The sequence below is a fragment of the Bombus pascuorum genome, chromosome 6 (genome assembly GCF_905332965.1).
Source record: "Bombus pascuorum chromosome 6, iyBomPasc1.1, whole genome shotgun sequence".
In the NCBI taxonomy this organism is placed as follows: domain Eukaryota; kingdom Metazoa; phylum Arthropoda; class Insecta; order Hymenoptera; family Apidae; genus Bombus; species Bombus pascuorum.
The window spans coordinates 9941706-9965585 of NC_083493.1; the positions used below are offsets into that span (position 1 = coordinate 9941706).

Genomic DNA, 23880 nt, shown 5'->3' on the forward strand with positions numbered 1-23880 from the left:
TAAATTCAATTTTCCTCGATATATAATTAACATAGCAACCAATAGGTGGCTTTGGTATTATCATTTTACTCGCAATGGTAGTTACCCGGTAAACTGTATATAAGTTGAGAAAAGAAAGTTGACGATGCAATGCTTTTATTTATCATATCCATAATAATTTTTTTACTTAGAATGGACTTTAATAGTTCTATTTAATAATAACGAAGAAGAAAAAGAATATAATATTTGTCTTACTGAGACTTTTTCTAGTCATTTCATTCGCTTTCGAAAGATTCAATAATAGCTAATTACACTTCTTATTTTGTTATATGATTACAATTAGAATTCGAGGTTATAAATTAAATTAATATAGTATCTAAAACATTAAATTTATTAAACAAAAACAATTAAAAATCTTAACTGTAAAAGTCGTGAATGTCATCGTAACTTGTAATTTTGTCTTTCAAAACGTTGTATATTTAATTCATAACAAATCAAATTACATAACAAGTAACATGAAAAATTATAAAAATATTTATTAGGTGGGGATATGAAAAATGTTAATGGAGAATGTATCATAATGTAAAATGAGGTTATTTTGATTTAAAAGCGTTTTCTACGTAAATAGAACTTCTCTCTTACTCACTCACAGTAGTAGTAGACTCATGCAATTTAAATATCATTCTTTAAAGAAATTACGATTGCAATACTCTGTATGTATATTCATATTTTCATAAATTTTTGGGGACCGCAATCTTGTATTGCATTTATATTATTTAAAGTGCAATAAAGAATTATATTTGAGAGCAATCGTAACACTCATTGGAATCAAGTAATTTGCCAATTGCTCGCTTCTCCTATTCGCATGATATAATGGAGAACATCAAGAACCTCCCTTGCTCCTGTACCTTTTCACGAAACATGTTGCATCACCGTGTTATATTGTAGATAGTTAACATTATATTCGATAGATGGCTACGTAACCTTTTTCTCACTCGCAGTAGTAGTAAACCAATGGATTTTAAATATCCTTCTTTAAAGAAGGTACTATTGCAATACTCTGTAAATATATCCATATTTATAAATTTTTGTAGAACGTTATTAAATTCAGTAACGCATCTGACTATAACAAAGAATTTCTTGTGGAAGTGGGTGGTAATGGTCAAATATGAGGAAAAGAATATATACATGTAAATACCGTTGGTATATTACTAAATCAATAGTCTATAGATATATCGGAAGTCCCAATATATAGATCTTAATGATGTTAATAACTTTTAAAAAGAGAGGCGGTTGGGTAGTAAATCCATCTAAATTTCTATCTTCTGATTTTCGAGATATTTAATGTTTCTTTTTATTATTCTAATACATTAAATCATTTAAAAATATTAATATCGTTTCCGGAAAGCGGGTTTCTTCGCTAGGTTATCGCCTAACCAACTTTCGAAAATATTTTTTTTGCTGACATCAATTAACCACGAGTGAAAGAAATTTTTATGTCAATATATGTAAATTGGGATACAGATTCTAAAATATTTTTGTTAGAGATATTTTTTACCGCAAAATGTAAAAGAATAAAATATCTTCGGACCGTCATGTTAGTATTGATTAATTAAATCGTTTTATAAACATATATACGTTCAATAAATCTGTATCGAGATAATATTTCTTACTAAATGTTAGCTCTGCCTAGGCACGTTGAGTTTAATAATTAATATTCAAAAGTACATTGTTCATACAAAGCACAAAGTCGGATAGGAACAGATTAATATTTTTGTGTTTGTCATATGTCAAACATATAGGTTAACATATACAGTTAAAAATATGCATAAACAAGTTTTTAAAATTTAAAACAATAGAAAATTGTAAAGAATTAATTTTTTAAAGCTCTGAATTAGTTTTCCTCAATAATTAACATAGCGACCAACAGATAGCTTTGGCATTATTGTTTTACTCGTAATAGTAGGAACCTTCTACGCTGTATATAAATGGATAAAATATAAATATTAACGTAATAGTTTAATATCATATCCATATTGAATTTTTTATTTGAAATGGGACGACGGATTCCATTAATGTTAGGTTTTCTGATTTTGAACGCGCATTGGAAATATATCTTTATTTTTTATTTTATTTTTTTTACCAATAAGATATAAAACTTTACCAAATGTCCTTCAGGACAAATTGTAAAAAACCAAAATAAACTAAAAAAAATGTGTATAACAGAGATGGAAAGAAATCCTCTGGAAGGAATGTGAGCCTGATTGGTTGTTCTTGACAGACTCAACATAATCCTAAAGCTAAGCACGAGTATTGGACAAAAGTGTCACATATATGTGTAAACAAAACAATGTTGTATCGCATGATATAATGGAGAACATCAAGAACCTCCCTTGCTCCTGTAACTTTCCACGAGATACGTTGCATCATCGTGTTATATTGCAAATAGTTAACATTATATGCGATAGATGGCTACGTAACCTTTTTCTCACTCGCAGTAGTAGTAAACCGATGGACTTTAAATATCGTTCCTTGAAACAGGTACGATTGCAATACTCTGTAGATATGTCCATATTTATAACTTTTTGAGGAACGTTATTAAATTCAGTAGCGTATCTGATTATAACAAAGAAAATTCTTGTGGAAGTGGTAATGGTCAAATATGAGGAAAAGAATATATATATGTAAATATCGTTGGTATATTACTAAATCAGTAGTCTATAGATATATCGGAAGAAGTCCCAACGCTGTATATAAATGGATAAAATATAAATATTAATGTAATAGTTTTTAATATCATATCCATATTGAATTTTTTATTTGAAATGGAACGACGGATTCCATTAATGTTAGATTTTCTGATTTTGTATGCGCATTGGAAATATATCTTGCAGTAAATACATTTGTATTGTTTCTAATCCACGTACTTCTTTATCCAGAGGTGCACGGGTGTTAAAATATGCGGAAAAAACGTGAAAAAAACATAAAAAAACAAATAACGGTAAAAAATGATAAAAATACTTATAAGAGTACTGATTTGCAATGAAATGGTTTTCTCTGTGTCGTTTAAAATAGTTTGTACAGAGCAAAAATATTATAATTTAAATACAGAAAACTTCTCTTTGGCTAACACGAGTAACATAAGCGAATAACGAAAAAACAGAAATATGGACAATTTTTTTTCATTTCTCTTCCAATAAATAAGTTGGATATCAGAAAAAAAAAAGAAAGTTTCAGTTTTTTATGTGGACAAATAGGGGATATGAAAGAGATCGAAATAATAAGATTGCACTTTGGATTATTCTGACTTCTTCGTCTGATGTCATTTGACTGGAGATGAGATTTTATTTTTATTTAGATGGATTTATTGAAACGGGGTATAAAATTATGTTATTCTATGATTAGTGAACTTTCCCGATCCGATTTGATATCCATTCCGGTTTCATATTTACATTCCGGTTTCATATTTACGTTCCGGGTCATATTTACATTCCGGTTACACGATCCGGTTTGAATTAATGTTAATTCCTCGAAACGACCGAATAGTGAATATTGACGATAATCCTTGAAAAATCGACGTTCGTTTGTCGTTTGTGCAACAGCGTTCTGCGTTCATCGCTTGATCGGAGTTGAAACTCGAATGGAGGAGAGTCAAACATTCGGGATGCATTCTACATTATTAGGCTAATAGAATTTGAATAAAAAAACTGGCCTTCAAATAATCTTGAAAATCTGATGATAAATGCCGAAATTTTAAATCGATCTTTGATATTAAAAATTTATTATTTTTTTAATTATTTCCATAATTTACTACAATGATTGAAACGTTTCTTCTTTTTCAGTTGTATTTTATCCTTCAAGAGTTTAAAAACATTATTCAGAGAAACTCCATTTCCACGTTGTACTTTCCACCCTCAAACCGCAATACATTAAAAACCAGAATTCAATTGCCTAAATGGACTAGCAAAAAGTTGCAAATAAAATTCTATGTGAATTCAATGTAAGCCTTTAACGCGTCATCCGGTGACGGTTCTCCTATTTTTTCTGCAAGAGTTTCAAAAAAAGCGCACCAATTCCATCTTCATATTCTGTTCACTGCAATATATTAAAAGGGATTCAATAATCATACGTTCGACTCGCTCTAAGTCAATGCTTTCCTTTCGCATTCTAGCGGACTACTTTATAACGAAAAGAAGCGTTATCGAAATATCAAATTCCGAATTAACTCTGTCGACGCGTATCGACGTGAGCTGCTTGCACGAGGCAATCTGAGCTTTGGGAACATTCTCTACCAAGTCGTAAAATCTTTGTACGTTTAACATCGAAAGCTCCCGCGGAACACAGTCGCGCTATCTTTCACTGTGGTTAAACCGTCAGGATTTATCTCCGAAAAATTGCGAAACGCATACGAGAAGAGTAAAATTTTAAGCGATCTACTAGAACCACCGAAGCAACGTAAGCGATAAATAGCGAGTAATTAATGGAATTTCTCACGTCCTAAATTGGCTAATTGGAATAGCCGACGCAGACGATGCTCGATATTACTCCAACAGTATTAAAATCGCTCCTCAGCGATAATGAACAAACACACACGCTTCTGAAATCTCAAAGTTCAAACAATTTCAACCACGTTACGGAACCTCGACAATTCCCCGCAGTCTTTGAAGATTACCTCAGACGCGCTAAATATTAATACAAGCGTCGTTAACAAACAGATATACTGAGCAAACCAACGCGGTGTTAACGCGTCTGTCTATCTGAATTTGCAAAAACCGAGCGTGTAGCCTACAGTTAACCCACCGCGCTCGTTTTTTTTTTTTTTATTTTATTTTGGTTATTTTACAATTTGTCCTTGCGGACATTTGGTAAAGTGTTATATCTTGTTGGTGAAGAAAAAAGAAATATAAATAAAAAATAATATAGCATGTGGGCGGCTACCCCCAGCGGGGTGCCAGCTTCGTTTTTTCTAAGTTATATCTTTTATGAGGTCTATTGGGTGTTTCCTTTTTAGTCTTCTTGCGATATTTGTTGTGTTGCACGTTTCAGCTGCCAGCTGGTTCGGGTGTGTTTCTATTCTTGTTCTGTATCTTGTTGCGAATCTGGTAATCTCCTCGTTGACCGTTGGTATTCCTAGGTCTTTCCTTATGTCCTCGTTTCTAACGTACCACGGGGCGTTTACCATTGTTCTAAGGATTTTGGCTTGCATTGTTTCTATTTTGTTTATATGGCTCATTGCTGCTGTTCCCCATAGTGGAATTCCGTATGTCCAGATTGGCTTTATCATTATTTTGTATATTTTCAGTTTGTTTTCTGTGCTTAGTTTGGATTTTCGGCTTGTTAACCAGTGCATTTGTCTCCTTGCTATCTGTATCTTGTCTATTATTGATTTGATGTGCTGTTTCCATGTGAAGTGTGTATCTATGTGAAGTCCAAGGTATTTGACTTGCCTTGTTTGTGTTATTTGCGTGCCGTTCAGGAAGATGTTTGGTGTTATCTGTTTTCTCAATGTGAATGTAATGTGGTTGCATTTGTTAGGGTTAGCTTTGATTTGTTTGTCCTGTAGCCACTTTTCTATTTTTGTGATGTGCTCTTGTAGTATTGTGGCTGCTGTTACAGGGTTAGTGTGCCTGACTAGCACGGCTGTGTCGTCCGCGAATGTATATCTTGTTGGTGAAGAAAAAAAAATATAAATAAAAAAGTAATATAGCATGTGGGCGGCTACCCCCAGCGGGGTACCAGCTTCGTTTTTTTTTTTTTCTAAGTGTCTTTCCTTATGTCCTCGTTTCTAACGTACCACGGGGCGTTTAGCATTGTTCTAAGGATTTTGGCTTGCATTGTTTCTATTTTGTTTATGTGGCTCATTGCTGCTGTTCCCCATAGTGGAATTCTGTATGTCCAGATTGGCTTTATCATTATTTTGTATATTTTCAGTTTGTTTTCTGTGCTTAGTTTGGAATATTGAGGGATGACGAAGGAAAAGAATCAGATTCCGCGGAAAGTCAAGCTGTAGGAGCCTCAGCCTTGAAAGGTCTCGCCTAGAGTTCAGAGGCAAATTGTAGCCAATGAAAAACAAGTGTTAAGAAATAAATTCTCCTTTCTTCTTTATCTTTTACTTTTATCTTTTATTTACACCTTCGATCCCCTTTTTTATTTTACGTGACAGCTGCAAGGTCCGAGATCGACGTACGCGGAGGAACACAGCGCCCAACCGATGGACCCGCGTTCTACAGCGCGCGCTGTGCAGCCGAAAGGTAATTTGCGAAGAATCGCGCGGAGGACGTAGCGCTGCGTGGAACAGAGACGCGCGGTTGCGCAACCGCAAGGGCTACGCGCTGCACGCTCCAGAACCGTGCAGTCGCGTCGACGAGAATATTGGCCATTGCGTGGTTCCGATCGGCGCAAGGAAAGGGGACCGCGTGACGGACGTCGAAGCGCAGGAAACAGAAACTGAATTTGCTGAGGCGAATTAAACCAACTGTTAAGGTTATTCAGTGGATGGAATTAAAGAAATGCGTGGGCAAACTGCAAGGTATTGAAAGTATATATATTGTGAATAATAAATTACAAAATATATAGTACTATGTAAGCCGGTCCAGATCCTCTCGCTAGTGTCACGTAAAATAATAATGAATTTAAGGAGAAAAGAAACTTTTATTTTTCTCTTTTGTTTACAATACACTTCCGAGCTCTAGACGTGACCGTTCAAGACTATCTGACTGCTCTACTGCTCTTACTGAGGAAAACTCGGTGTGGGTGTTCCCTTTGGAACTCAGAACGCGGATTCGTTGTCCATACTTTTTGGTGGAAAAGTGAGGGTAACGATCCGCGATGCCCATTGGTAAATGAATTAGGTAGTAAAGACAAGGAGAGCTAGATATGGCTCGTGGGCATCCTTGTTCATGGGAAAAGTCTTATCTTGCCAGTGTCACGTAAAATAATAATGAATTTAAGGAGAAAAGAAACTTTTATTTTTCTCTTTTGTTTACAATACACTTCCGAGCTCTAGACGTGACCGTTCAAGACTATCTGACTGCTCTACTGCTCTTACTGAGGAAAACTCGGTGTGGGTGTTCCCTTTTGAACTCAGAACGCGGATTCGTTGTCCACACTTTTTGGTGGAAAAGTGAGGGTAACGATCCGCGATGCCCATTGGTAAATGAATTAGGTAGTAAAGACAAGGAGAGCTAGATATGGCTCGTGGGCATCCTTGTTCATGGGAAAAGTCTTATCTTGCCAGACACCCGCTTTCTCCGTATTAGGTAAGAGCGTGCAACAAACATAAACCGAAAATGTTTACGTGAAGGAAACTGAAACTGAACAGATTCGGTTTATGTCGTCTTCCTAGGCCTGTTGCGAGTTAATAGAACAATAGATAGGTCTTGGCGTCCGGACTACGGGGAATCTCGCAAGGACCGTCACATCTGGCGTGCCACATGGTAAAAAGGAAAATTGATTCGTGACACGAACGTTGGCGCGCACGCAGACACGTGTCGTCCAGGTATTCGTTGCAATCCGACGATCGAGACAGCAGCGGGAACTAAATGTTGGATCGCGACAGGATCGAATACGATCGTCTGGGTTGTATACGGAAGAAGATGGACGAACTTGGACTATGAGAACTTTGTATAGGAGGCGGAATTAATTCGTACGAGTCGAAGAAGCCTTCTTTTACGAGGAGGAACTTCGAAAGTGTTAAGGTTATTCAGTGGATGGAATTAAAGAAATGCGTGGGCAAACTGCAAGGTGTTGAAAGTATATATATTGTGAATAGTAAATTACAAAATATGTAGTACTATGTAAGCCGGTCCAGATTCTCTCGCTAGCAACGTTACCCTGAGACTGAAACAACTGCCGAAACCAACGTCGGACGTGTACCGCTTAGGCTTCAAAAAAGCTTAAATCCTCAGAATATTTTATTACATTTCAAATTTTGTAAACTATTTGCATATTTTTCAAATACACATATATTTGACACGTGATAAATATAAAAATAATAAAGTAGAGTAAAATTTGTCCGTATGATGCTTTATTTCAGAAAAAAATAAATTTGAAAATATATCATGCTTACCTTATCAGTTCTTATCTGAACCTATTCAAATTTTATTTTCTTTGATTTTATTATTTTTTACTTTATTTTATTATTATTTATTTTATTCTACTTTATTATTTTTTATTTTTTATTTTATTTTCTTTATTTTTTAATGGTATATCAGATATACATTGGAATAATAAAAAGAAATATTGAATAACTCGAAATTAGAAGATGAAAAAATACCAGCTATTGACAATATCTGCAATCATTTAGTTGCCAACCCAATATGTATAACATGGAGATGGAAGAGTTCTCGTGGAACAATTCAGAAGCATTGGTTGCTATGTTAATTATTGAGGAAAACTAATTCAGGGTTTTAAAAAATTATTTCTATACAATTTTCTATTGTTTTAAATGGTCTTTCCTCGACGCATTCTTTTGTCTATGCGCTTTCGATGACCTTAGGCGCTTGAGAAACCGAAGACCAGATGTAGAGTTTTCTCAGAAGTGACGATCACTTCAATACCAACGATCGATGCGAATCAATAACTCGACGACCAGGGCGATCATTCGCGCGTAGCGCGCCTGATGGTTTACGATAGCGCTGCGCGCGATCGGTGCTCTGTGCCGCTTCGAATGACCTACGGAAACTGTCGCCGTTATTTCGGCTGCGGGGAACTGGGAAGATCGTTCTGTCTCGCGAGGAACCGCAAGGACGGCGAAGTAAGATCGTAAGCGAGGAAAAAGCCTCATTAGTTGCGCTCCGATATTCGCATGGAACGTAGAGAGAATTCCGGTGAAATGGTCGCGCTTCCGATCGCGCGAACGCCGCGTGAAACGGCGGAGGGTACGAGGAGCGCCCGACTCCGTTTCGTCGTGTAACTGCCGAAGAACGAGTGCTCGACTGATCGTATTTTAAGAACTCGGAAGACGGGGTAAAGTACGCTTTAGGGAACGCGAAGTTATCGACTTTTCCGCAGTCTCGTAGTTTTTGACGTGTTTCCACTGAAAAAGCAAACTTTAAGGCGCGGAATCCGCTGGTTTTGAAAGTTACGCGTGCTTAAAGTCAAGCATTTTTGGCGTATTCGATGGGACGCATTCACGCCATGTTGGTTTCTAGCTATCGTTTGATTGGCTCGCATCACGGTCGTATAGTAAATCTGGAAACTACCGAGGGGAGGGTAAGACTCTTAGAGCAAAATGATGCTGAATTTGTCCGCAGTAAGACACTTCGATCGAGCAATTGGGACTTGTCGTGCAGCGCCATCCTGCAGAGACAAGCCGAACCCGGTTGTCTCTGTCTCTTTTGTTCTTCCTTAGCGTGGTCGCGTACTCATGGTAAAACGAACAGCAGTAGGTATGGACGAAAACAGCAACACTTTGATAATGATAATAGAGAGGAATTTTTGTCTTAAATATGTGATCATTACGATTATATCGTCGTTATTTTGTATTCAACTAGTGTGTAATAAATGTTACGTAATATAAATACCTTTTTCTTTATCGAAAACCTTTGTAAAGCATAGAATCATACTATAATCTTGCTTCTCCATTAAAGAATTTAATAACATTGAAATGTTTCATTCACGAATAATATTTTAGACGTGATATTGTTTACACATGTTACAGATAGCGTTAATAGTTACACGATTTTTTAATGAACTGAAGAAAATTAAAAGCAAATTTACCTTCCGATATTCGCGTCGAATATAAAAGTATCAAATATGTGTGCACGTGCTTGATTTTAAATTTGCAGTTTTTTGATACAAAACTTTTTTGTTGTAAATAATAATACATATGTAATAAAGCTTCGTAATTAATGTTCATTTAAACACACATCTTTCCATACCAAACGAAATACCGTGTACGTACTTATTTTAAATAAATGTTGAAAAATTATGAAAAGTAGTTTAGTTAGTCACTGAGCAAGCTCCTAGTGTAGTTTATATTCTTTACCTTGACGCTTTCTCCTACAGGTAGCGTCACGTACAAAATTCCAGCTTCTCTGTCGCAGCGTTTCACGGTGACTAATTTGTAAAGCACAGCTCTGGAACTTCAGAGCCTTAGCCCCACCCTGGGAGTTTCCAGCCTGCGCACGTGACCGTGGTCTACAGCCAAGGGCTCCGTTCATTGGTCGAACCTTTGCTTAGAAAACAATATGGCGTCACAGTAGCCTATCAAATACGCCGAAAATGCTGGATTTCCATACGCAAAACTTTTGCTCTAGCGAATCCCGCGCCCTGAAACTAGTTTCTTAGATCGAAACATGTGAAAAGTTAGAGGACTGTAATGAAAAAGTCAACAATTTCGCGTCCCCCAAAGCGTAGCAAAGCCCGCAAAAGTATCACTTCGTTGCTGCATGTACATTTCAAACATAACAATTTCTCCCCTTTTGGACCTTTCACGCGATTACAATTGCAACGATCATACGTAGCATGAATATAATCTAAGAAGCTTAACTACAATATTCATACGTTCACACAGTCCACAATATTCTCCTATTCTTACGTCATAGTACTTCCACGTTTTATACTCTCTTCTATTTTAATTTTCCTATTTCCTACGCTCTCGTCCATCTGATATTTCTATCTCTTACATATTTTAGCAACATTGCACGCGCAGTTGTTCTTTCCTTTTACTCTTCGGTCGGAAAAGCGAAACATTGTCGTTAATTTTAGACATTGCGATCCACGCGTTATGCCGATATCGTCGTAATACTAGCGCGAAGTAAACGTAAGTTCGCGAGACGCATCTTTCCGAAGATTAACATTTTCGAATTAAAAAGAGGAAGGTTTCGAATGACCAATCGCCCTATCTCTGCTTCGCCTATCCAACTCGGCGAGTTTCGCGAGCTTTCCCGACGCTTTCTACGCAAGCAGCCTCTAGCAAGCTCAGTCATCGAGCAGACAATCCGCCCAGGTTGGTCATCGATCACTTTTCTCTTCCTTGCGGTATTATATATGTCGGACATAAGGAAAGACCTCGGAATACCAACGGTCAAGGAGGAGATTACCAGATTCGCAACAAGATACAGAACAAGAATAGAAACACACCCGAACCAGCTGGCAGCTGAAACGTGCAACACAACAAACATCGCAAGAAGACTAAAAAGGAAACACCCAATAGACCTCATAAAAGATATAACTTAGAAAAAAAAAAAAACGAAGCTGGTACCCCGCTGGGGGTAGCCGCCCACATGCTATATTATTTTTTATTTATATTTTTTTTTCTTCACCAACAAGATATAACAGTTTACCAAATGTCCGCAAGGACAAATTGTAAAATAACCAAAATAAAATAAAAAAAAAAAAAAAATATATATGTATATGTCGGGTTATAATTAGGTTTAGAGGCGTGTAACGAATCTTTCTTTGGATTAGACATTGTTGTTATGTAAGAGCGAAGATATTTATTAATACAATTATAATTATGACAGAATTTGACAAGTAACCGAGCTAATTAGATACTCGGAATGTGAATGGCAATGATCTTAGACTCAAGAACGAATCCACGGTCAACGGGATGACGAATGCGATTTCTTCCACAGTCCAAGTCGAACTCAACTTACTGATCCACGATTCGGGTGTGACTCAACGTACTTGTCCACAGTACAAGTAGAACTTAAACACCCAATAGACCTCATAAAAGATGTAACTTAGAAAAAACGAAGCTGGCACCCCGCTGGGGGTAGCCACCCACATGCTATATTATTTTTTATTTATATTTTTTTTTCTTCACCAACAAGATATAACACTTTACCAAATGTCCGCAAGGACAAATTGTAAAATAACCAAAATAAAATAAAAAAAAAAAAATATATATGTCGGAGATGAAAGGACATCGAGGCCTTCCTGTTTGGGAAGGTCACCGATACTTTAGTCCTGACTTTTTATTATAGCTGTAACTTAAATAATAAAACTGAGAAATAGTCGTGTATGATTTAATCCGAGTATGGGTGCCCGAGATTATGACAGTGGGCTTGGGCTCGAAGTGACATAACGGGTCGCTTGTCACGAATCAACTTTCCTTTTTTGCCATGTGGTACGCCAGATGTGACGGTCCTTGCGAGATTCCCCGTAGTCCGGACGCCAAGACCTATTTATTGTTCTAATAACTCGCAGCAGGCCTAAGAAGACGACATAAACCGAATCTGTTCAGTTTCAGTTTTCTTCACTTAAACATTTTCGGTTTATGTTTGTTGCACTCGACTCTTACCTAATATGGAGAAAGCGGGTGCCTGGCAAGATAAGACTTTTCCCATGAACAAGGATGCCCACGAGCCATATCTAGCTCTCCTTGTCTTTACTACCTAATTCATTTACCAATGGGCATCGCCGATCGTTACCCTCGCTTTTCCACCAAAAAGTGTGGACAACGAATCCGCGTTCTGAGTTCCAAAGGGAACACCCACACCGAGCTTTCTTCTTTGATGGTACGAGACCGTTCAAACAGTTCCATTTTCAATTCCAATTCAGTCACAATATTGACCTTTGTAATAAAACTCTAAGTCTAAAGAATAAAGACTATACTAAAAAATCAACAGTTGTGTAATTATTCAGAAATTACGCGACACGCTGAACGTAGCCATGATCACGGGAGGACGTGTACCTAATAGAGGTATGGAGTAATTAAATAGCTCTTAGAAACTAAGATTAACCCGAGGGATACAGAGAGGTACGGAGAGGAGTATATAAGGGCAGTTGCACTTGGACTGAGATTCAGTGAGATAAGTTCTACTTTTTTTTTTTTTTTTTTATTTTGGTTATTTTACAATTTGTCCTTATGGACATTTGGTAAAGTGTTATATCTTGTTGGTGAAGAAAAAAATAAAAATAAAAATAAAAAATAAATATAGCACGTGGGCGGCTACCCCCAGCGGGGTGCCAGCTTCGTTTTTTCTAAGTTATATCTTTTATGAGGTCTATTGGGTGTTTAAGTTCTACTTGTACTGTGGACAAGTACGTTGAGTCACACCCGAATCGTGGATCAGTAAGTTGAGTTCGACTTGGACTGTGGAAGAAATCGCATTCGTCATCCCGTTGACCGTGGATTCGTTCTTGAGTCTAAGATCATTGCCATTCACATTCCGAGTATCTAATTACCTCGGTTACTTGTCAAATTTTGTCATAATTATAATTGTACTAATAAATATCTTCGCTCTTACATAACAACAATGTCTAATCCAAAGAAAGATTCGTTACACGCCTCTAAACCTAATTATAACTCGACATATACATATATATTTTTTTTTTTTATTTTTTTTTGGTTATTTTACAATTTGTCCTTATGGACATTTGGTAAACTGTTATATTTTGTTGGTGAAGAAAAAAAAAATATAAATAAAAAATAATATAGCATGTGGGCGGCTACCCTCAGCGGGGTGCCAGCTTCGTTTTTTCTAAGTTATATCTTTTATGAGGCCTATTGGGTGTTTCCTTTTTAGTCTTCTTGCGATGTTTGTTGTGTTGCACGTTTCAGCTGCCAGCTGGTTCGGGTGTGTTTCTATTCTTGTTCTGTATCTTGTTGCGAATCTGGTAATCTCCTCCTTGACCGTTGGTATTCCGAGGTCTTTCCTTATGTCCTCGTTTCTAACGTACCACGGGGATATACATATATGTACATATATTTAGCAGAATCTGCATCAGCAAGTCAGATATTGAGTTTCTGCAGACGACTCACTGCTTCGCGATTTCGGTTCCTCTCTTCGAGGGCAACTCGAAACAGTTACGTCGTGTCTTTTATCTATGAAGTTGTAAGTCGCATAAGTTAAAGCGTAGTATCGAGGAATAGATGCATTAATATTCGATTTGGTATCGTCTTACTCGGTACACAACGGTATTGTTATTTTCGTGTGTTTTTAATGTGTTTCGCCAACCGAATTGGGAATATGGTTTCGTTCACAGCATGATTGACTTGCTGCAGATGATAGAAGAAGGAAGCTGAAATTACAAAAGATTAACTACTAAGAAGAACGAAGCATCGTTGCTGGATGTCTCTGCTCGCGTGAAATTTCCATAATACGTTTATTTATTTATTACTTTGCACGCTGAAGAGTGGATTGCAAATAACGCGGAGTATAAAAGAAAAAATGGGGAAGATTCGCAGCATGTTTTAGCGTTCAAGGGCGAATTAATTGTTTTAAGAGAGAAGGGAAGCTTTATCTTGAAGATTAAATGGATATATGACCAGGGAATATCTACACGTAGAAATCAATACGCGTAATGGCGAAAAAATCTTTCATTCTGGAATATTCTATTTAGAAAATTTTCATGGGCCAATCTGTGAATCATAAACCATTATATATAGTGGTATTTTAATAAATTGTTGTTAAGTCTGAAAACATCGTCTCGTAACTTCGAAATTATTACGAGTGAATAGGTACAAATTTTGCGAGGTAGGAGTTTTAAAGACGTATTTTTGTTCCAAAATATCTTTGTTAGAAATATCTTTTACCGTATAACGTATAGGAATAAAATATTTTTGGTCCTTCGTGTTAACATTAATTACAAATGTTATTAAGTCCTCCCAATTTTATAAGAGGGGTATATGTAGTATGCACATGTGTATAACACGGAAATGGAAAGAAGTCCTCTGGGGGAATGCGAGCCTGATTGGTTGTTTTTGACAGACTCAACACAATCCTAAATCTAAGCACGCGTATTGGTCGAAAGTGTCACATATATGTGTAAGTAAAACAATGTTGCATCGTGGATGGTGAGCGATAGAGAACAGTAAGTACCTCCCCTGCTCCTGTACCGTTCCACGAGACTTCTTTCCATCTCCGTGTAATAGATAGTTAACATTATATTCAATAGATGGCTACGTAACTGTTTTCTCACTCGCAGTAGTAGTAAACCCATAGACTTTAAATATCGTTCCTTAAAGTAGCTACGATTGCGATACTCTGTAAATATATCCATATTTATACTGTTTTTTGGTCGGATAATTTGTATGTCCTTGATTAAAGTGCAATAAGAAATTTCTTGTCGTTGAAGGAGGTATCTGTAAATAGGTGGAAGAAAATGTATTGGTATAAATGTCATCGGTCTAGTACTATATCATAGAGTCTATAAGTACATCGGTAGTAAAACATCATATAGATCTTAATGATATATTAATACTGCTTAAAAACAGAGAGGCGGTGGGTAATAAATTCCATCTAAATTTTCGTCTTCTAATTTCGAGTTATTGAATATTTCTTTTTTTTATTCCTGTACATATTTGGTAAATCGTTTAAAAGTACTAACACTAGATTTACCGGTCCGTCAATTTGACGGATTTCAAACATCGAAATGAATTACCCCAAAAACTATAGCACTAATTTTAACCATTTTGCATCGTAATAAGTTAATCATTTCATCGAAAGAATTTATACACATAATTATTTTTTCCTAAGCTTCCTAATTTTTGAAATTTGTGTGTAGTATATCTATCTCTACAAAACCCATCAAAGTGACGAGCTAGCTGATTTCATAAACAATCCTTATATGTTTGCTTCTTTCGTAAAATCACTCCTCCAATAATAAATATAACAATGAAAGAAAAGTTTTTACTAAGATGTCTACAATTCGTTATCTCAATCTATTTTCGTCTTCAACAAAATCGCTTATGCCTATCACTGATGAAACCCCTAAAGCAAGAGAAGATCTTTAGTATGACTGCTGCAGTCACAGTGTAAGAACGTTTTTCAAAGTCAGTGTGCAAAAGTTTCAATTACTGTAGACAGTCTCCGCTTATTGTAAGTATTTACAACAGGGTAATTGAATTTGGGCACAGTATTTTTTTATTTTGCCCAATCCCCCTTTTTTATCAATCATGAGTAAATCCAGGAGATATAATAAAATATTGAACAAAATTGTCAACATCAATGAAGATTGTTCTGAGGATACCTCCGAAGAAAATCACTATGAATTACGCCAAAGCGAAGTTGACAGTAAAAGTTCTAAATACATTGAAGGTGGAGAGATAGAAGGATCTTCAGATAGTGAAAAACTTCTTGAAAGTGTGTCGTAATAAGAAAAGGATGCGTATTCTTTCTAGTTCTGACTCCGAAGATCAGAAGACGAGCATTCCAAGCACATCCCAAAATGTAATGGGTGAAATTGAAATTGCAGTTGACGGGACACAGTAGATAAAACTGAAAGCAGGCGGATCTAGGGGTAGGGGGCCCGTTCGTATGATTTTCAAGGATATCATAGGGCCTACTAGCTATGCTAAGAGAAATATTATGTCGGGTTGTGTAACTAGTGCTTTCGAATTGATAATTAACAGATACATAACGGAATACATAAAAGATTGCACTGAAACCGAGGCGCACCGAGTTTTGAAAAAAGACTGGACAATCACAGTTGCTGAGTTACGTAGTTTTACGACAGACAATTTCTTAACAAGCATCCCGCTAGCTAAAAAATTACTTGCAGAAAAAACAACCCTGGTTGGGACCATCCGGTCGAACAAAAGAGAACTGCCGAAACTAGCGAAGGAAAAAGAGAACAAAATGACTTTGTTTTCCTCATATTTATATAAATCAGAAACCTGCACGCTTACTGTAGAAGTAAACCTAACGTAAAAGTCCTCCTTTTAAGCACCAAACATACAGGTGTACAAGTAGAAGACAATTATAAACGTGTTCCGGAAACCATTACTTTTTATAATAAAGCAAAGTTTGGTGTGGACGTCGTTGATCAGATGGCATGCAAATATAGTGTGAAAGCAGGGAGTTTCCGATGGTCCCTTCAAGATTTTTTCAATATTTTAGATTTGGCAGCGATAAACGCGTGGATATTATAATACGAATGCACCGGATCGAAAATATCCAGAAAGAAGTTTATATTTTGTTTAGCCGAGGAATTAGTTGGAGAAGACAAGGAGAACATTTGCCAAAGATCACACGCTTCATTTCTGTCACCTTCAACGTCAAAAAATTAATTCAGAAAAAAGGATATCGAAGATGATTTTAAAAAATTCCAGCCCACCGCTAATAAACGTTTTTCTATTCGTCGAATGGACCGTGAAACTCTCGCGGCAAAATCGTGGCGCCCGCGTTTTAATAACACACTGTCGATAGCTTGTAACAATTCACCTAAGCCTAATATTGTTCAATTCAGACATAATTTGAATAAATCGATTTAAAAAAAAAAATGCGTATTTTCGTTTACCCGTCAATTTTATGGGTGCTCGTAGAGATAGGTAATATAAGAAATGCCCGTGAATCTAATGTTTATCGTTTTCGACAAACTGGTATCTTCGCTAGGTTATCGTCAAACCAATTTTCGAAAATAGTTCTTTTTGCTGATATCGACGTAACCACGAGTGAAAGAAATTTTTATGTCAATATATGTAAATTAGGGTACAGATTCTAAAATATTTTTGTTAGGAATATATTTTACCGCAAAATCTATAAGCATAAAATATCTTCGTACCTTCATATTAGTATTAATTAATTAGATCGTTTTATATTGGACAAAAGTGTCACATATATGTGCAAAGAAAACAATGTTGCATCGCGTGATACAATAGAGAACAGTAAGTATCTCCCTTGCTACTTTGTAGTTCCACGAGACTCCTTCCATCTCCGTGTAATATTGTAGATAGTTAACATCATATTCGATAGATGGCTACGTAACTTTTTTCTCACTCGCAGTAGTACTAAACCGATGGACTTTAAATATCGTTCCTTAAACTAAGTACGATTGCAATACTCTGTAAATATACTCATATTTATATTATTTTTGAGGAAAGAAACGAGTGAATTTTCTTTTATTAAGCTACATAACAAGGAATTTCTTATTATAAGAGAAATGGTGTATACAAGTAACATACTTCAATGTAAATGCCATTAAAATTATTACTTACATACAAGTTCGGAAATTTGATAAGTATACTTGAACTTGGCTATTTCCGGATTGAACAGGAGTAAATAATCGACAAGAGGTTAAATTGTACGAGAAAATAAATGAAAAATGCAAAATAAAATTTTTCCATCTGACGGCACATTTCCAAGAAAATAAAATTTGAATACATATTCAGATAATAACTGATAGGATACGCATGATATATTTTCAATTTTATTTTTTATTGGAAATAAAATGTTTCTTACGGACAAATTTTATTCTATTTTATTATTTTTATATTTATCATGTGTCAAACATATGTGTATTTGAATTATGTACAAATATTTTACAAAATTTGAAATGCAATAAAAGATTATAAGGATTTAAGCTTTTTTGAAGCCTAAGTTCAATTTTCCCCGATATACAGGGTGCGCCGTTAGAATCCGGACAAAAGAAGTTTTGTGCAGAAAGTTGTTTATTTAAGTCAATACACAAAAACACATGAAAATGTTGTTATATCTCATTTAAAGGGTCCTTGCTGAGAACTTTTATTCTATGTAACCACCCTCTGCCTCTATGACCTGCTCTATTCTTGCTCTAAAGCGCGAGCACGCTGACTTCAACTGGTCGCGTTTAATTGTCGCGAATTCTGACTCGATAGCAGCTCGTAGGGAGTTGACGTTGGGGTGCCTGCATTTATTAGTTTGTCTCTCGATAACGCCCCACACGTAATAGTCCAATGGGTTTAGGTCGGGACTGTTAGGAGGCCAGAAATCTTTCGACCAAAACATGTCCACATTGTCAGAGAGCCAATTTTGAACAAGATGACTTGTGTGAGCAGGTGCGCCATCTTGTTGAAATAAATACGGCCTTCCAGAAGCCGTAATTTCCATCCACGGCTTTATTACTGTCTTCAGGACCTCCAAATAAACCTCCTTTGTGATTCTTTCGCCTTTTTGGAAGAAGTGCGGAGGCATGACGTCGCCCTCACTTGAGACAACGCTCAAAACGTGAACACTTGCTGGAAATTTGGTTTTGCCCACAACAGGAACATCTTCGAGATTGTGGGCCAGCCAACGGTCGTTCCTCCGATTCACTTTGGCATCCACAGTAAAAATTTTCTCATCGGAAAAAAACATAATGCGGCCAGCAGCTTCGTGTTTTAACGAACACAGAATCAAATGACAACGGGCAAATCTTTTAAGCTTGGCGGCCTCGGAGAGCATCTGACGGACTTTGAGAACGTAGGAGGCATATCTAAGATCCTCTTGAGCTATTCGACGGACAATCGTTTCACTCACCCCCAAGACGGAGGCTAATTTTCGGAGAGAAGTTCCCGGATCTTCCAAAATCATGTCTTGGGCCCTTTGAATAATTTCTGGCGTCCTTGTTGATTTTTCCCTAACCTGAACTTTTCTCGCCGGAGAAGGAGAACCCTTCTCGAACCACTCTGAGGCTGCGTATCTCTTAGCAATGTCGTATACCGTCGATCTTGGGTAGCTAAAGAATTTTATAATTTCGACCGGCGTTCTCCCGGCGCGAAGACTTTCTATAATCGCCGCTCTTCTATCGTATTCCGGGTTTTGCTTAACGAGTTCTGTCATTTTGAGGTTATAGAAGACTTATTGACATATTTAACTAACTTCAGAGTCAATCAGCACAAACATCTGAATTCTAATATGGTGGGAACTACAAATTGAATTCTGTCCGAATTCTAACGGCGCACCCTGTATAATTAACATAGCAACCAATAGGTGGCTTAGGTATTATCATTTTACTCACAATAGTAGTTACCCTGTAAACTGTATATAAGTTGAGAAAAATAAAGTTTCCGATGCAATGCTTTTATAGATCATATCCATAATAATTTTTTTATAAAGAATTCGTTTATGTATTCTTGTTAATATTATTGAAAAAGCAGATAGAATATTCATCTTAAGATTTTTTCTAGTTATTTGAATGGCTTTAAAAAGGTTGAATACTGGTTGATTACACTTCTTATTTTGGTTACATGTTTACAATTACAATTCAAGGTTATAAAATAAATTAGTCTCCTTTATTTAAAACACTAAATTTATTGAACAAGGACAATTAAAAATTTTAATTGTAAAAGTGATGAATGTATTGTAACTTGTAATTGGTCTTCCGAAACGTTGTGTATTTAATTCAAAACAAATCAAATTACATAACAAATAACATAAAAAATTATAAAAATTATAAAAATGTACAAAAAAAACCTATTATTAGGTGGACACATGAAAAATGTTAATGGAATATGTATTATAATGTAAAATGAGGTTATTTTGATTTAAAAGCGTTTTCTATGTACTCTTACTTTTCTGTTACTCATAATAGTAGTAGAATCATGAAATTTAAACATCATTCTTTAAACTATTAAAAATTCAATGTTTTCTGTTCCCAAACCTTCTTTTTATCTCTTTCATTGAAGATTGTGATTAATTAAAGCCAATTGTAAATTTTGGTTCTAATTTGTTCAGAATTCTTGTTTTAAACAATTAATCGGTGGAATTACTTTGCTAATTGTAACATATTGATAGTTATCTTATTAGGATTTCAAACAAAAGTAATATATCAAGCATTTCTTTCAAATTTTTTTAACTCAATTAACTTCAACATCGACGGCGCTTCTGACCGATAATAATATATTGTTTATAATTGATGAAAGTGTTAGAAATCTTTCAATCATGTGTAAAATGTTAAAATTCATGTCGTAAGGACTAAAAATTACTTTAATTGCTGAATTAGATTATTACAAACAACATTATTTTACTCAAGATTAGTTTTTCGTGGAAACCTTCTTTAAATTCTCATGTTATTTTGCTCCTTCCTTAATGCATCGCTAATTTTAATGCTTCGTTTCGTATATTTTACGATTGATCAAATTTTCTCTAACAGACCAGATAAACTCTCTGTTGTTTTCATCGAATTTTTTTATAAATTTATCCAACTTCTAAAATATTATTCTACTTCTATAAACTTATGTAATGCTGAAAATGATGAATTTCCAAATATATAACAGTACTTTTCTCTAATTTTCAATTTATAGATTAATCACGATAGCTTTTGAGTGACTCAGTTAAAAAGAACAGACAAACTTAAAAACTTTTTAATACAATATACTGTATACTTTAAAACGTGCGTGTATTATAAGATACAATACATCACTCAAATCAAATCCATCAATACATCAAATACATCATTCGATTTGCTTTAACACGCATCACATTCGTCAATAAAATATCAAACTATCTATACCCGATTACAATTAAAATCCTATGTACAGGTTGTCAGTGTAAAACTATAGCTTGGCGATTCAACTTCTAAAAACGACCAGCCTGAACGAGATCTTTCAAACAATTTTTCAAATTACAAATATGTACGATTTCAAAATTACGTTATCTGTCTTCAAATATTTAGCTGAAAGATTTCGAACAGATACTATCCATGTAGTTTATTCGAAAGAATGATGGCTTTCCTAGTAATGGTAGCGATAATGAATATTCAAAATGCTCAAAAATGTAAAATAAATTGTTGATAGCCATTTTAGAGACTCAATGTGATTACAGTACAAATTATACGTATTATAGTGGAAAGGAAATAGGAAGAAACCAAAATAACTGATCTTATCACCCACATCAAGAATCTTATTTATAAAACTCGAAACAAATCAACCGACAATTCGCTTGTAAAGAAATCCAGTTATAACACCCACGAAATTTCACTCAGAAGTAAAAAAATATACCTCAAAGCCTAAAAACTCTAGTCTTACTTATTTAGCTCACATATGTACAGATACACATACATATGTATTATTTCATCCTTACAACAATTAAACGGATATAAAGACAATTTTCAACTACCTCTATGCATCGTACTAAATTCACAGAAGATGATAGAACTTTTGTCACAATATGTACTCTAATAATACATATCCATATTAAATATTGTATGTTGGAAATTTTATTTCCGGCCCTAATGTTTGCGAAAATATACGATTTAGTTGCCTAAGATACTCAAAAATGATTGGTTTTGATGAATATTGACATTCGTTTGATCATGTTTCTTTTTATCTTTTGTCTCATGGCGTAAATTATCACACAGTAGTTTGTTCGATTTCATAGAGTGAACATAAGTTATTAATAAATTAACTTATCATATAAGCGTGTTTGGTTCATGTCTATAGCACAAATATGTGTAGTAATAATTTATAAATAATGTTCATATTATATTTTTAAGAATAGGAAAAGTGTTCTATCTATAAAATTAGAACACATGTACCTAGTTGTTTCATACGTATATTGTGATATTCGAATAATTTATTGTTAAATTTCAAAATATCGTCCCATAACTTCGAGATTATTTTAAATTTGTATGAACAAGTAAAGATCTTATAAGATACGTATTTTAAAAACATATTTATATTCCAGGATATTTTTGTTAGAGATATGTTTTACCATAAAATGTATAAGAATAAAATATTTTTGATTCTTCACACGTATATACGTATTTATATTAAATACATATAAATGTTTACTTTCCAATTTTAGATCAATGAAAATCTGCTTTTGAAACACAACAAAAAATTGTAAAACATCAATTTTTTTTGAAGCCCCAAATCTGCTCCTCAATAATTAACATAGTAACCGATAGATGGCTCCGTCATTATTATTTTGCTCGCAATAGTAAATACTCTCTATAGTGTATATAACTGGAACAAGAAAAAACATCAATGCAATACTTTTATGTATCATATCCATACCAATTTTTTGTTATACAAGTTGGAGAAATTCTTCAATTATAATTTTTTAAATTCATTAAGTATCTGTTTTCTGGTTCTCTACAATTCTGTAGCATATAGGGGTTTATCATGCTTGTTTGATAAGATGTCTTAATGTTACTACTACAGTATTGATATATATGTGGTAGAAACAAACATTTAGTATAATATGTAAATATTAACATAAAAATTTCTTTCACTCGTGGTTACATTGATGTCAGCAAAGACACCCGCTTGTCGGAAACGATATTAATATTTTGAAATGGTTTACTAGATGTACATTGGAATAATAAAAAGAAATATTGAATAACTCGAAATTGGAAGATGAAAATTTAGATGGAATTTATTACACACCACCTCTCTTTTTAAACAGTATTAATATTATTAAGATCTATATGTTTTAATATCGATATATCTGTGGACTATTGAAATAGTAATAAGTCGATAACATGTACATGGATATATTTTCCTTATATTTACTAAACTCCTACCACAAGAAATTCTTTGTTATAGTTCAATGGCACACTGTTTAAAGGACAGATCCACCAATATCATTAAGGTGTACGTGCTTCATAAAAGACAGCCTGTAACTTGTAACTGGAAACATTAGTGTTTTCTATCTATCGTTACTTGCCAGCTGAGACGCAACGTGCAATGCAGTGATCGCGCCATCTTGGTAATTTCGTACCTATTAAATAGTTGACGCTATCTTCGTTAGATGGCTACAGTAGTTATTTTCTTTCTCATAGTAGTAATAGATCTATAATCATTTTACAAATTTATTCGTTACATAATTATAATAATTATTAATAATTATATCACTTTAATATTTTCCAGGTTACATAGCTATGTTAATGAAGAAATTAATTCCGGAAATTATAATCAAAAGTATATTGTTTGTACGAAACATACGATAAGTAAAGAACAAATCAAACTATATAACAAATAACATAAAATAATATATACTACATATGCATAAATTAGGCACATGGAACATATTTCATAATGTAAAATGGGCTTATTTCACTAAAATGAGCTAGTTTCACTCCCATGAGCTTATATATTACTAATGATAAATTTCAAAATATATATAATACTTTCCTCTAATTTTCAATTTATGGATTGATCACTACGGCTTTTAAATTATAAAGAATAGATAATATGAAAGTTCTTAAATACAATATACAGTAGTATACTTTAAAGATACATGTATTATAAGATAGAATACATCAATTTAT

At 34.7% G+C, this 23880-nt stretch overlaps 1 protein-coding gene across 1 annotated transcript in view; it reads left to right on the forward strand.

Annotated features, from left to right (window-relative positions):
- Positions 1 to 5890: 5890 nt before the first annotated feature.
- The window catches only part of LOC132907770 (cytochrome b-c1 complex subunit 8), a 248975-nt gene continuing 230985 nt past the window's right edge, over positions 5891 to 23880 (forward strand). Inside the window, exon 1 of the mRNA XM_060961170.1 lies at positions 5891 to 5898. The gene's annotated coding sequence lies outside the window, so the exon portion shown is untranslated. The remainder of the gene's footprint in view (positions 5899 to 23880) is intronic.